The sequence below is a fragment of the Vulpes vulpes genome, chromosome 7 (assembly GCF_048418805.1).
Source record: "Vulpes vulpes isolate BD-2025 chromosome 7, VulVul3, whole genome shotgun sequence".
Classification (NCBI taxonomy): Eukaryota; Metazoa; Chordata; class Mammalia; order Carnivora; family Canidae; genus Vulpes; species Vulpes vulpes.
The window spans coordinates 44,106,149-44,120,571 of record NC_132786.1 but is presented as its reverse complement, the minus strand read 5'-3'; the positions used below and the strand labels follow the sequence as shown (position 1 = coordinate 44,120,571).

Here is a 14,423-nt window from a genome sequence, read left to right as displayed (position 1 = left end):
GTATTAGTAATTATATCTCTGATTTTAAAGGCTAAGTAATGTCTCATTGTATGAAAATATCAAATTTTACTTACCTAGTCCTACACTGGTTTTTTTCCAGTCTTTTGCCAGTATAAAAATGCTGTAGTGAATACCTTTTGTGAACAAGTACAAGCATGTTACTGGAATGTTTTTCTGGAAATGAAATTTCTACAGCAAATTGTATGTTCATATAAAATTTTGAAACATATATTAAAACCATTGATATTTTGGGGGTACTGGGTGGCTCAGTCAGTTAAGTGTCTGCATTTGGCTCAGGTCATGATCTCAGCATCCTGGGGTTGAGCTCTGAGTCGAGCTCCCCACTAAGAGGGGAGTCTCCTGCTCCCTCTCCCTCTGCCCCTACCCCAACTCATGATCTCTCAAATAAATAAATACATCTTTTAAAAAATTTTCTATTCTTTCATATGTATTATCTGCGTCTTCAGTACATTTATCTCCTTTTCTGATTTGTTGGAACTGATTTATGTGTTTTGATTTCTGAAAATTCATGTTGAATTATTTGGTACATAGATATTAATAACTATTGTATCTTCATAACAAAGTGCATTCCTTAATACATTTCAAAGGCCTGCATTTAATTTCGGTTTTATTAAGAATGTGATCCTTGAATGGGAGAAGATATTTGCAAATGACATATCAGATAAAGGGCTAGCATCCAAAATCTATAAAAAACTTATCAAACTCAACATCTAAAGAACAATCCAATCAAGAAATGGGTGGTAGATGTGAACAGACATTTCTCCAAAGAAGACATACAAATGGCCAACAGACACATGAAAAAATGCTCCACATAACTCAGCATCAGGAAAATACAAATCAAAACCACTATAAGATAACACTTCACACCTGTAAAAATGGCTGAAATTAACAAGTCAGGAAATGACGATGTTGGTGAGGTTACATAAAAAGGGGAACCCTCTTACACTGTTGGTGGGAAAGCAAGCTGGTGCAGCCACTCTGAAAAACAGTATGGAGGTTCCTCAAAAAGTTGAAAATAGGGGATCCCTGGGTGGCGCAGCGGTTTGGCGCCTGCCTTTGGCCCGGGGCGCGATCCTGGAGACCCGGGATCGAGTCCCACATTGGGCTCCCGGTGCATGGAGCCTGCTTCTCCCTCTGCCTATGTCTCTGCCTCTCTCTCTCTCTCTCTCTCTCTCTCTCTCTCTGTGACTATCATAAATAAATAAATAAAATCTTAAAAAAAATAAAACAATCTATTTAAAAAAAAAAAAAGTTGAAAATAGGGCTACTCAAGACCCAGCAATTACTCTAGTAAGTATTTACCCCAAAACAAATGTAGTGATCTGAAGGGGCATCTGTATCCTGATGTTTATAGCAGCAATGTCCACAATAGGCAGACTATGGAAAGAGCCCAGATGTCCAACATCAGATTAATGGATAAAGAAGATGTGGTATATAAACAATGGAATACTACTGAGCCATAAAAAAAAAAAAAAAAAGAAATCTTGCTATTAAAAAAAAAAATCTTGCTATTTGCAACAATGTGGATAGGACTAGAGGGTATTATGTTAAGTGAAATAAGTCCATTAGAGAAAGATAATTCTCATATGATTTCACTTCTATGTAGAATTTAAGAAACAAAACAGAGGATCCTAGGGGAAGAGAGGAAAAAGTAAAACAAGATGAAATCAGAGAGGGAGACAAACCATAAGAGACTAATCATAGGAAACAAACTGAGAATTGCTGGATAGGAGATGGGTGATATAAGGAGCACTGGGTTTATAGAGATTGTTAATCACTGGCCTTTGAAACAAATAATACATATGTTAATTAATTGAATTTAAATAAAAAAAGAAAAACTTAAAAAAGGTGACCCTGTTTTCATTTTGTTGGTATTGTTATTGTCCTTCTTTTTATCTCTGGATTCTGTAGCAACTTTATTTTGTATCCAGCATGATATTAAATTTTGCTTTGGAATTCAATTTAATTATTTTCTGTTAGACAAATTGAATCAGTTTACAGTAATTATCTTTTTTTTTGTTTTTTGTTTTTGTACAGTAATTATCAAATTCCATCTTTGTTTTACCATATGTTAGTGTTGTTTTCCACTCTTAAAAAGCCTTGTGATTTATTTTATTTCCTTTGTTTCTCCATTTACTTCTTATAATTAGGAAGAACGTGATTTTTTAGTACTTCCTTTTTCAGCTATCACTTTATATAACATATACACTATCATGTATTTACTAGTATTTATTAATTTCCTAATATAAGCAGTGATAAAAGTAATACAATTCATTTTCTCTTCCTTTCTTTACTCATTTTGATTAATGATATCATGAATTGATTTTTAGTTCTAATAATTATGAATTATAGAGGATATATTTTGGTACCTTAGATTTAAAATTAGAGGAAATTCAGAGCTCCTACACTGTCTTACACTCTTTTCTGTTCCACATTCACTTTTTATTAGTTTTATAAATTTCTACCTTGTCAGAGGATAAAAAAATATATATTCTTTTATCATCCATCCTAAATTTATTTTATGTAGGAATTCGTAGTCATATGTAAATCCTCTTGTATATTAAATTTTTATTTTTAGAAATATATCCTTTAGGTTCTAGAAAATTCTACAAAGTGGGACTCATGGGAACAACATTCTTAACTTTTTTCAGGATCTTAACTATTTTTTATCTATCTTTAATTTTTTGTCCAAACTGGAGCACTTCAGAGTGAGAGTGGGATGCCACTAATAACTATATCAGAACAATGGGTTTTAATCAGCCATATCTCAAGCTAATAAAGATGTATAGACATTCCACTTGATTGTCAGTGTATAATTTTAATATAAACATTACAATATTTATCTTTTTTCTAAAACAACACTCTTTCTAAAAGTTCTTTTTAAATTTTATTTCAGAAATAAAACATTCTGTAAGCTATAAATGGTAAACTAATAAAACTCTGAGACAAAATAAGCTTTTGATTATATTTTAGAAAAATGTTTCATTCCATTATTTTATCTCCCACCCCCCAACTTTGAGGACTACTAATATATATACATGTTGGATTTCCATTTTCTTTCTCTCATATCTGTATTTTTTCCCTAAACTTAAAAAACTATTGATCTATTTCTATTACATTGTTCCTAGGTTTATTATTTTTATTCTCTATCCTACTCGTATTTTTTTACATTGTATCCTCTTTCTTATGATGCTTCCAATTTTGCCATCATTTATATTATTATTTTATTTTTTTCTTCTCAAACTTTCCTGAACTCTGGTAGCTCATATTCAGTCTCCTATGCATGATTCTTTTCAAGGCACTTGTGTTTCTGCTTTGTGCTCTCTATATAAATACAGGAATGATTATTTCATATGTTTTTCCCACTATTTATGGTCATTTGGATTATTCAGTCACAATTTACAGTATAAATATTCTTATATTAGTCTTTCACATTTTGTTTCTTTATTTGGATAGTATATTTCAAATCATCTCTTCCTTTTTAAAATAATACACATCTTTGAATCCATTGAGTTTTCTCTAAAAAAGTAATTTGTAGAAGTTTATTGTAGAAATCATGTCAAGTCTTGCTCTAGGCTAATTTTTTTCCCCTTGTGACTTAGGAAATTATATGTGAGTTTTTCACTTTTTATTTCATTCTAGACATTGGAGATAGATAGTTGTGGTAATAATGAAACCTACTGTCTTATCCTAACTTTTGTATCTCTGTGAAATTTTTGCATTTCATTCTTATCTTTAATAAATATTTTCACTGGATGTAGAAATATCGGTTGAGAGATTTCTTTAAAACATTTTGTAGGGAAACCTGTGTAGCTCAATTGATTAATCATCTATCTGCTTTCAGCTCCCAGCTTAAGGAGTCTGCATCTCCCTCTCCCTCTGCCCCTCCTCCCTGCTGTGCATACACACACACACTGTCTCTCTTTCTCTCTCTCTCAAATCAATAAATAAATTCTTTAAAAAAAATAAAAAATAAAATAAAAAATAGAACATTTTGTAGGGATCCCTGGGTGGCGCAGCGGTTTGGCGCCTGCCTTTGGCCCAGGGCGGGATCCTGGAGACCCGGGATCGAATCCCACGTCGGGCTCCTGGTGCATGGAGCCTGCTTCTCCCTCTGCCTTTATCTCTGCCTTGTCTCTGCCTTGTCTCTGCCTCTCTCTCTCTATATGACTATCATAAATAAATAATAAAAAAAATTAAAAAAAAAAGAAATCTTAAAAAAAAAATAAAAAAAAAAAATAAAAAAAAGAACATTTTGTAGGTGACATTCCATTATCCTCTATCTCCTTTTCTCTAATGAGAAATCAACAATAATTTATATCATTGTTCTCTTATATGCAGTGTGTCTTTTTGTTGTCTCCTTTCAACATTTTTCTCTTTATCTCTGGTTTTCCTCTGTTTGATTGTAATGTATCCAGTGAGGTTTTCTTAGTAATTATCTTGGTTAGTATTCAATAGTTATTCATAAATATCCTAATTGAAATAATTATTTAATTTTTTAAATTGTATTTGGAAAATATTCTTTTTTAAAAAATATGGAACACTTCATGAATTTGCATGTCATCCTTGTATAGGAGCCATGCTAATTTTCTCTGTATCATTGCATTTGGAAAATATTCTGTTATGTATTTAATATTCTTTCTTTATTCTCTGTCCCTTTTTCTATTTATATTCTAATTGCATATGTATTACCATTTGCATATGAATGGACAAAGTATACGAATGGATAAAGACAAAATGAAAAATGTTAGTATTGTACAAAATAGCCTTTAGGGTAAAAAACATTAATAGAAAATATTGAGGATTAGTTCATAATAATAAAAAATTTAATTTACCAAGAACTAATAATAATTTAAAACTATGCACCTAAAACTATAGCCTAGGAGTATGTAAGTAAAAATTTTCATAATCACAGAGGAGAGAAAAATCTCAGAAACATAGTATAAAATCTTTACTATACTTCAGTACGTGAGAGAAAAATAAGAAAATAAACAAAACATCATTATGAAACAATCCTGTTGATTTCTATTCATACTATTTTGCCTTAAAGTCTATTTTATTTAATAATAGCATATCTATGTCAGCTTTCTTTTGCTTGTATATACATACTGTGTCTTTATTCATCCATTTGTCATCACTCTATATTCTTATATTTTATGTTTGTGTCTTACAATTTACAGTTGGACTTTTAAAAAAAAATATGTTATTTATCTATTCATAAGAGACATACAGAGAGAGACAGAGACACAGGTAGAGGGTGAAGCAGGCTCCCTCTGGGGAGCCTGATGAGGAACTTGATCCCAGGACCCTGACACTACGACCTGAGCCAAAGGCAGACTCAAACCACTGAGCCACCCAGGTGCCCTACAGTTGGACTTTTAAATCCAATCTCAAATATTGCTATTCTAATTAGTATATTTATTCTATTTATTTAATATCAGTCATGTTAGTTGTATATTCACTGATTTTTGTTTTCTGCTTTTTCCATCTGTTCTATTTCAATTTCTTCTTTTATGTTACTTTTAAGATTTTTGTTTTTATTTGTTTATATTTTTTAAAAATCTTGAATGCACTCTTTCAATTAGTTGTCAGAGTGTAATAGTAAGATATAAGAAAATCTGTATACTTAGTCTTTGATCCCTCATTCCAGGCACAGATTTAGTTAATCACCCATAGTCAATGATTTAATAAATAATGCCTATATAATGGAGTTTCCATAAAAACCCTCAAGAGTAGTATTTGGAGAGCTTTCAGGTTGGCCAGCATATTGAGGTGCACACCTAGAGAGGGGATGGGAATTTTGTGCCGCTTTGCTTGTGTGTTCTTATGCCTCTTTGTTGGGTTTGACTGTTCTTGAGATGTATTTTTTATAATACACCAGTGAGAGTAGTAAAGAGTCTTCCTGAGTTCTGTGAGCTGTTATAAGAAATCATTGAACCTAAGGAGGGTATTGTGAGAACCCCCAATTTATAGCTGATTGGTAATAAGTACAAGAGGCTCAGGACTTGTGATTGCCCTCTAAAGTTGGGGAAAGTCTAGTGGGTCTGAGTCCCTAACCTGCGGGGTTTGCCTTAACTCTAGTAGTTGGTGTCAGAATTTAATTGAATTTTAGGACACCCATGGTGTTCAGAGAGTTGGAGAATTGGTTATTGGTATGGGAAAAAATCCACTCATTGGTGTTAGAAATACTGTGTATAAAAACAGTTCATACATGGAAGTTACAAAATGTGTACAAAACTAGTTAAAGTCTAAATTACCAAACCCTAACAATTCCACAACCCCCCTCCCCCATAAGAATCATAAACATTTTGTCTTCACTGGATCTCTCCTGTTTACTGTTATTTTTGTCATATTTTCTACTTTTTTTTCTTGTTTAATAAACCCTGGTGTTAAACCAGTGTGGCTATGATGCTTCAGGATGTGTTAGATTGCTGGTTTCCTTTTGTTTCAACCTTACAGTGCAGCATCTCAGCTTAATCTAGGAAGTCACTTCTAAGGCTGTATGACTTAGTCAGGCCCTGGCTCCAGACACATGATTGTTTCTACCAGACCCCAAAACTGAAGCCAACTTCTGAGTGGATAAATCTTGTACTGCATCAACTTCAGTGTTTGTGTTCTCCACTGGCTTATATGGAACCTCCTTTCCCTTTTGTTCTGACATGTACTTTATTACCTTCGGAAAATTTTTATGTTCCAAAAAAAATGTATATTTTAAATCAAGCAGTGTTCATTGTTTTCAGTAAGAGAGGGACCTAATTTATAATGACTGTACCCCTGCCCCTGGAATTCAGTGTCAAGAAGGAACATTTATGATGTTTTCTAGGAAGGTCCCAGTTAATATTTTTAAGTAATAATTTAACCCATAACTATCTCACATATGCATATCAATTCCTATAATGTGGGAATCCTTTACAGTCTACATGAAGTGGAGACTTCTTCAATCACAACTATCCACAACAATCAATCTCCCTCTCTTCCTCCCTATTTCCCTCTTCCCTGTATGTGCTCCTAAGTTGTCTCCACGTTGTTAGTAGCATAAGAGTAGGGTTCTTTTATATTCATTTTATTTTATGCATTATTTATATATATATATTTATTTCATTGTACACCTATAGCAACTAGAAAGGTGTACAGAATAAAAACATTCAGTATCTCCTTACAATAAATAACATTTTCTACACTAGAATATCGTCATGATGAAAACAAAGTTAACATTTTTCGATTAAATTCATTTTATGCTGTAATTTATAGTGATCTTTCCTGAACTATTACAATTAGAATATTGTACTTCTCTAGAAAAAATGAAAAAAATACTTGAAGGTCAGCAAAAAAAGCACATTAATATGGATAAAATTCTGATGTTCATTAGGTTTTTTAAGTACAGAGATTTATTTTAATTTTGCTGTGAATGTATATGATGTATATGCTACTCAAGTATATTGCATTTAAGGTATTTCACAGTTCAACATGAAAATGTCAAGTTATTTTGGAGTTCACATCATTCTTGAAGAAGAGAGAATACCTTTAATCCTATTCAACATTCTTTTTTCATAATAATTTTGTGGAACACCTATATACTCTGTGTGATTCCTTTCTAACTGAAACAATAGATTATAGTTTGACAAACCAATTTTTTTTTCAGTCAGGTTTCAGTTCACTTTAAAGAGAATTGCTTTTATCCCTTCCTTATAAAGGAACCTATTATGATGTTTGAAGTTAAACAAAATGACCTAGTAGAAAATATGTCACTTTAGAACTACAAGATTTGTGATTTAAGATATCATTCTGAATTTTCAGAATATGATGGAAACATTGTTTCAAATGTCCTTTAAAAATGTCTTACTGAATTCACAGAGAAGCAATAGTATTTATTTTTTTAATTGTTAAGATATTTACAAAAAGAATTTATATACCTGGTTAAATTGCTCAGTAAAATGCAATGTTAGTATAACTCAAGACCCTTTTACTTACTTAAGAAATGAATCCTGTATTTGTACAGCTAAAGTAGAGTTATAAGTTTTAAATTGCAAATTATAAAACTGGAGAAGGTTTAATTTAAATAGAATAGAAGAGATCAACTAGTCAGACTCTTGAATTTAAATAAGAACAAATTGAGGCTTAGTGTAGATAGAAGAATAATAAAATTAATGGCTTAAATAAAAGTTTAAGAATTAACCATAATTCTTTTATTTGTTTTATTAATAGAAATATTACAGTGTTATTTAAACTTTAAAAAGTTATTGATTTAGAACCTTTTAGAAATTGAAAGACACATCTCTGACATTAATAACAGATACTTCCTTCTAGTGCAGAAACAGTGCATCCATATGTTGTTTCTTTACTTAAAAATTCATATATCTAGCATGTAGAAGAGAAGAGAGAACTTGAATATGATCATCTGTGTGTTCAAGTTAAAATTTCTCCCAATTATTTCAGCAGCTATATATTTGGGGGATAATCATCACAGTTTTGCTTCCCAGGGCCTTTATATATGATTTTTTTTCAGGTTGTGGACTGCACAACCCTAGCTTGCAGCATTTACACTGAAATTGAATGTAACAGTGGCCAATGGATCATGCAGAGCATAAACAACAGGACCTCAGTCAATCTTTCTTCCAAAAATTAGCTATTATTCTGTATTTAGAGTTATATAGTTTTCAGTCTTGCTTCACACATGCATCCTTAATTTATCAAACAGCAATTCATTAGCAGTATGAAGCAGAATAACCTATTTTTCCTTGAAGTACAGTCTTCAGCCACTCTGAGATTCTCTTCTATTCTCAGGCCCCCATAATTAAACTTATTTAATATTTATGGATTTATTTTTTTAAGATTTGTATTTATTTATACATGAGAGACACACAGAGAGAGAGAGGCAAAGACATAGGCAGAGGGAAAAGCATGTTCCTTCACTGTGAGAGCCTGATTCGGGACTCAATTCCAGGACCCTGAGATCATGCCCTGAGCTGCAGGCAGATGCTCAACCCCTGATCCACCAAGGCATACCCATATTTATGGATTTATGAGACAGTTTTGGTAAATTCTGTCTAGAAAAAACCCACACATAAGTAATCAATTAATTTACAGCAAAGGAGCCAAGCATATACAATAGGGAAAGGACAGTTTCTTCAATAATTGGTGCTGGAGGGATGGCTGGGTGGCTCAATGGTTGAACATCTGCCTCCAGCCCAAAGCATGATCCTGGGGTCCTGTGATCTAGTTCTGCATTGGGTTCCCCATAGGGAGCCTGCTTCTCCCTCTGCTTACGTCTCTGCCAGTCTCTTTCTGTGTCTCGTATGAATAGATAAAATCTTAAAGTAAAATAAAATAAAACAAAATAAAATAAAAGGCGCTGGTTCAGTGGACATCCATATGCAAAAGAATGAAACTAGACTACTGTCTTGTTCCATACACAAAAAGTAACTCAAAATAAAGATTGAACATAAGATATAAAACCATTAAATCTGAAAGAAAAACCATAAGTGGTAATCTTGACATAAGTCTTGACAATGAATTTTTAATTTTTATAATTTTTATTTATTTTTATATTTTTGAGAGAGAGAGAGAGAAAAAGTGCATGAGCAGAGAGGGGCAGGGTGAGAGAAATCTTAAGCAGGACCCATTCCTGGTGTAGAGCCCAACACAGGGCTTGATCTCACAACCCTGAACCAAAGTCAAGAGTTGGATACTTAACAACTGAGCCACCCAGTTGGCAATCATTTTTTTAATCTGGCACCAAAAACAAAAGCAGCACAAGCAAAAATAAACATGTGACTACATCAAATTAAAAAGCCTCCTCACAGTAAGGTAACCATCAATGAAATGGAAAGGGATCCTATGAAGAGGGAGAAAATAATTGCAAATCATATTTCTGATTAGGGACTTATATTGAAAATATGTAAAGAACTCATACAACTCAGGAGCAAAAGAAATCTGATTTAAAAATAGGCAGAGGATCTGAAATGACATTTTTTTTTCAAAGAAGACATACAGATGGCCAACAGGTACATGAAAATATCCTCAACAATATTAATCATCAGCGAAATGCAAGTCAAAACCATGGGGTATTACTCCCAGCAGTTAGAATGGCTTTATTCAAGAAGATGAGAAATAACAAGTGTTGGCAATGATGTGAAGAAGAGGGAATCCTTGTGCACTGTTGATGCGAATGCAGATTGGTGCAATTATTACGTAAAACATTAGGTTTGCCTCAAAAAACTAAAAATAGAATTGCTATATGACCCAACAATGGGTATTTATGTAAAGAGAGCAAAAACTCTAATTGGGAAAGAAAAAATGCACCCCCATGTTTATTGCAACATTATTTATAATAGCCAAGATATGGGAAAAATACAAAACAAACAGTGTTCATCAATGGATAAAGAAATAAAATATGGGAAATAAATACAATGGAGTATTACCTGTAAAAATGAATTAAATCGTGCCATTTTCAACAACATGGACCCTGAGAACATCATCCTGAGCAAAATAAGTTAAACAGAGAAAGACAAATACTGTATTCTTTATATGTGGAATCTAAAATAAATTAAAAAAAAAGAAAAAGTCATAGATACAAAGAACAGATTTGTGGTTGCAAGAGGTGGGAGATAGGAGAAAAGAGTGAGTGATTTTTTATTTTAGTTTAAATAAATTGCTAAAAATTGTAAAAGCCCAAAACAATGGATTTACATTTTCTTTTAACTTAATGCTTTGACAGTTCATACTGTCTTTAATTCAACTATTAAATGATGCAATACACGTGCAGTTCGTAGAGAAGTGCTTGGCACATAGTAAAGGCCACATAAATCTTAGTTACTATTGCTATTATTATGTAATTTTAAAGCTATCTGCGGCATCAACAACTGGTAATTATGTCCATTTTGTTCCAAATAATTAATGATTTTCTCCTTTGTTGAATATTATTTTAAAGCATTTTTGTTTTATATTTTCCCCTTTATTATTTGAATTCTTTGTATTATCCACACTCGACAAAACTATTTCTGAAACCATTAAGTATCTCTGACCTACTTCTCAACACCTTAGGTAGTTTTAAAAAATCTGTTCATTCGTCCTTCATTCTTGCTACTTTTTTGTACATTATTATAGTTCAAACTCTTTTAGCAATTCTAACCATTGTCAATATTTATTTGTTGTCTCATAAAATCAGTGTTTATTTAACCATCATTTATCATATATTTGTCCATCTTTCTGTGTCCTCAATCATTCCTTTATGATTCAGTTACCTTATTTCTAAAGAATGTCCTTTTATGGAAAAATCATTAGTATAGTATTTTTCAGAATTTTCATCAAAACAGGTATATGTACTTTTTACCCTTCAGTAGTAACTTAGCTGGCTCTGGAATCTCAGGTGACGAGTTGTTTTCTTTCAATATTTGAAGATGTTTTTTCAATGCTTTTTGGCTTTTCTTTTTGTTGTTGAGAAGTTTATTGTCAACATCACTGTTTCTATATTGCTGAAGTTTTTCTGTTTGTTGTAAATAGATCTTTGTTTTTGAAGTTACAATTTCTGTTTATCAGGATTTATTGACTGATTATTTATTGATTGATGAGGTTTATTTTTAATTATCATGTTGAGGAAGTATTGTGCTTCATGAATATGAGAATTCATGTCTTTTATGAAATCTGGACCATTCTTTGTCATTTACTCTGGATATTACATCTCTGCCCTTGTCTTTCTTTCCTTTCAGGACTCCAAATAGATATTCATTAGAAGATTTGATGCTTTTCATCATGACCCTGTACCTGATTTGACATTTCTTATTTATTTCCCTTTGCTACCTTCTTTGTAATGTTCACAGGTTGACATTTCATTACATATTTATTATGATATTGGCTATTCTAGTTTTAAAAAATTACATTTTTATTTCAAAAGTTACCTGCTTTTCTAATATGACTTCCCTTTATTTTTGTGTCTTTACTCATTTTATATTTCTGTTTTAAAATCTCAATTAGGGGCACCTGTGTGGCTCAGTTATACATCTGTCTTTGGCTCAGGTCATGATCCTGGAGTCCTGGGATGTAGCTCTGCATCAGGCTCCCTGCTCAGCAGGGAGTTTGCTTCTCCTGTCACTAACCCTTCTCAAGCTTGCTCTCTGTCTCTCTCTCAAATAAATATCTAAAATCTTAAAAAAAATGTCAATTAGAATTTCATTAACTGAAGTTCTCAGATGTCTATTCTGAGGGTTTTTTTAGGAGCCTTATAAAGAAGACTTTATATATGGAAATGCAGCAAAATCTGAGAATGTTTCCCACTGTAGCAGATAATCTTTTACTTTTGTTGAAAGCAACTGATATTTGTGTTAATTTCTCACTCAGAGTTTTCAGAAAGCCTAAGTGGGCATATATTATAATAAGAGATTCCTTTAAAAACAAACAAACAAACAAACAAACCAAGGATCCTTGTCAAGGCAAACAAACTTCCTTCTACTCACTCTGGGCTAGTGGAATTTTTTTCTCAGCCTATTCTCTCTGTTGTGGGTTAGCTTTCCAAGAGTCCTGGCTTTACACCATAATCTTAGTTAAGATTTCAGTTTTACAGAGGCCCTAGCTTAATGTGCTGTCACTGTATTTCAGCTTCCTCTTGATTTGGAGGCTTAGATGGCTTTTCTTATTTTCCAAAGAATTTAGTTCTATATTTAAAAAAGTGACTTCTGTACTATATCTTTCATTTCAAGATACTCATATTGTTATTCTCAGATTATTAATTTGTTATATTGATATAACCATTAATTAGTACAAGATGTTTTGTTCATTTGAAAGAATAATCTTATTGTGTTTAGCCACTTTAAAGGAGATTTTTTTAGGATTGGAGGATGATAAAATTATTATTTTCTGAGTCACTTAAAGTGTACACATAAATTATTATTGCAAAACTTTTAATGTAACTTTAACCACAAAAGCAAGATAAACATGGAAATAGGATTACAAAATATAGAATTATATATGTGATTTAAATACACACTTTTTATATTAGTATATAAAGTTAAGCAGATATTTTATGTGAAGTTATAAGTCATTCTCAAGATTTATTTTGAAAATAAAAATAAAACATATATATTTGAATAACGATGTACATGTAATGTTTTATATGGTTATAACAAATTATTTTTCTTTGGGAATTAAGTCAAGATAATGACTTTATAAATTCACATAAACACGAATTAATAAAACACGGACACAAAACAGAGTAATGAAAACAATATATTTATTTGAAGTCTAATTACAAACATTGAATAAACTAAATTTCCAACATTAATATCAAAATATTAAGGTAAGTCTTTGCTGAGGGTCACATTGAGCTGCAAGGTGCTGCCGGGGTGTCTTTAGTCAGCACCAGGGCAGAAGACATCAAGTCCAAAATCAAGAACTACCAGACTGCCCCTTTTGATAGCCACTTCCCCAGCCAGACAGACTAGGAACTGCTGGCAGAACTACCTGGACTTCCACCACTGTGAGAAGGCAGTGACTGCTAAAGGGGGTGATGTCTCCAGGTCGAATGGTAGGCGTGTATACAAGTCCCTCTGCCCTGTATCCTGCTTCTTGGCCTGGGATGACCGCTGAGCAGAAGGCACATTTCCTGGGAAGATCTGAACTGACTACACCGATCTCTCCTGTGTCCTCCATCCTTCTCCCAGGGTGGTGAAGGAGGACCTGGGTACATGGTGATCCCCACCCTGGGATCCTGAATCATGGCTTAACTAATAATAAATACTCATTGGAAAAGTGTAAAAAAAAAAAATAAGGTAAATCCATTTCCTTGAGGAAGTAGTCATAATGAAATATTAAGTGGATATACAAGTTCCAAATATATATATATATATATATATATATATATATATATATATGCATATATTTGTAATGCTTCCTTTCAGCATAATGTTAAAAGTATATATCTGTGGGTCAGGGTTTTGGATGTTTAACACTTTTATTTTAATATTTTGCTATACTTGCTAGATTTCCTTAGAATGAGTATGTATTTTTTTAATAATAATGAAAAACATTAGCTATTATAAAGTGTCTCTGTTTGGGTATTTTCCAACTTTTTGACAATTCAGATTGCATCTTTTAGTTTGCTTATTTTCTAGAAATAATTTTGTGGTTGTCACATACTAGTTTATCAAATATCCTAGGTGTAATAATGTGGCAAATTGATATTCTCACTGAGAGTTATTTATATTTTATTTACAACAACTGGATTTATGTGCTATATCTCAGGAAAGAATTGAAAAGGACATAAAACAAAGAAGTTCATTACTTCCTTGGAGTCCTCTATTTTAGCTATCTTTTATTTTATTACTTTATTCTGCCCTTTGAATTTTTCATATAATGTGAATGCCATGGAAATATTTCCGTGTTTAGCCACTATATTCAAATCAGAATGC

The 14,423-nt window shown here is 32.2% G+C and overlaps 1 non-coding gene and 1 pseudogene across 1 annotated transcript; one reads left to right on the top strand and one right to left on the bottom strand.

The window, feature by feature from the left end:
- Nucleotides 1-896: 896 nt before the first annotated feature.
- LOC112908933 (cytochrome c oxidase subunit 6B1 pseudogene) lies at nt 897-13,774 on the top strand (annotated as a pseudogene).
- LOC112908941 (U6 spliceosomal RNA) lies at nt 4,551-4,656 on the bottom strand. Its single transcript, XR_003233020.1, has one exon. It is a non-coding gene; the product is annotated as a U6 spliceosomal RNA (small nuclear RNA).
- Nucleotides 13,775-14,423: the final 649 nt, after the last annotated feature.